Below are 1,831 nucleotides of genomic sequence, written 5' to 3' on the forward strand. Positions count from 1 at the left end.
GACGTCACAAACAGCTGCCGTCGCAATTGGCTCCCCGTAGCCGTTTCTAACACACACATGAGCCGCTCTGATTTGGCTTCTAACACTTTTAGCTGCTCAGTTCTGCAAGCGCGGAGAGGAAGCCGCGTCCGATAGATGGAGGTTCTCCGCGACACATTTGGCAGCCTGGACCCCCTGCCTCTGGTCCAAAGAGTCTCAACCAACCCCTGACCCCATGACCCTTGTTCTCAGTGATTCCGCCAGCTGCTTGGTGCCTTTAGTACCCGGCCCCGCTTGCAAAGTCCCCCCCCAGCAGCATGACCCGAGAGCGAAACAAGAGACCCCCCCCCTCAGCAGCAAAACCCGAGAGCAGCGCGAAAGAACCCCCCCGGCATTGCGACCCGAGGGCGGCGCCAGAGACCCCCCCCAGCAGCAAGTCCCGAGGGCGGCGCCAGAGACCCTCCCCAGCAGTGTGACCCGAGAGCGAAGCAAGAGACCTCCCCCAGCAGAGTGACCCGAAAACGGTGCCAGAGACCCCCCCCCAGCAGCAAGACCGGAGAGTGGCACCACAGACCCACCCCCAGCAGTGCGACCCAAGAGTGGCGCCAGAGACCCTCCCCCCAGCAGCATCACCGGAGAACGGCGACAGAGATCTCCCCCCCCCCCAGCAGCACGACCTGAGATGGGAGCCAGAGGCCCCCCCCAGCAGCATCACCCGAGAGTGGCGCCAGAGACCCCCCCCAGCAGCATGAGATGAAAGTGGCGACAGAGACCCCACCCCCAAGGAGCACGACCCGAGACCGGCGCCGGAGACCCCCCCAGAAGCATTACCCGAGAGTGGAGACAGAAACCCCACCCCCAGCACCGCTACCGGAGAGCGGCGCCAGAGACCTCCCCGAACAGCATCACCAGAGAGCAGCCCCAGACACCCACCCAGCAGCAAAACCCGAGAGAGGTGCCAGAGACCCCCCGCAGCAGCATCACCTGATAGCGGGGCCAGTGACACCCCCCATCTGCAGCGTGACCGGAGAGAGGCTCCAGAGACCACCCCCAGTAGTGCGACCCGAGAGCGGCGCCAGAGACCTCCCCCCAGCAGCGCGACCTGAGAGTGGAGACAGAGACCCCACCCCCAGCACCACTACCGGAGAGCGGCACCAGAGACCCCCCCCCCTAACAGCGCGACCCGAAAGCGGTAACAGAGACCCCCCCCAGCAGCACGACCGGAGAGCGAAGCCAGAGACCCCCCCCCAGCAGCATGATCCCAAGGAGGCGCCGGAGACCCCCCCAGTAGCGCGACACGAGAGCGGCACCAGAGATTCCCCGCAGCAGCATAACCCGAGAGAGGCGCCAGACTCCCTCCCAGCAGCACGACCTGAGAGTGGCCCCAAAGACCCCTCCCCCCCAGCAGCGAGACTCGAGAGCAGCGCTAGAGACACCCCCAAGCTGCACGACCCGAGAGCGGCACCAGAATCCCTCCCTGCAGCGAGACCAGAGAGCGGCGTGACTGAAGAGACCTCTCACTCACTAAGGTCTGTGGCTGTGGGAATTCTATCCTTTAGCCCTTCCCCCCGGCCCCCCGCCTATGTATAGGGCCCTCTACAAGAACACCGAGTCAGTCAGCCATGACGCACCACCGCTCTCCCTTGGGCGACTGGCGTACCTACAGAATTCCCATTGGCTCCTGAGCCCTTAACCCGTGGAGATGCTCACCTGGAATGCCTGCACGTGAGCTATACAAGGACACGGCAGAAGGACAGCAAGGACAAAGAAACATACAGAAACAGACAGACAGAACGTATTGGCCAATACGAGAGAGCAACAAGAGAGAAACACATGAGAGGCAGCTGGAAAC

This window comes from Pelodiscus sinensis, chromosome 18, assembly GCF_052426305.1.
Source record: "Pelodiscus sinensis isolate ZL-2025 chromosome 18, ASM5242630v1, whole genome shotgun sequence".
NCBI lineage: Eukaryota > Metazoa > Chordata > Testudines > Trionychidae > Pelodiscus > Pelodiscus sinensis.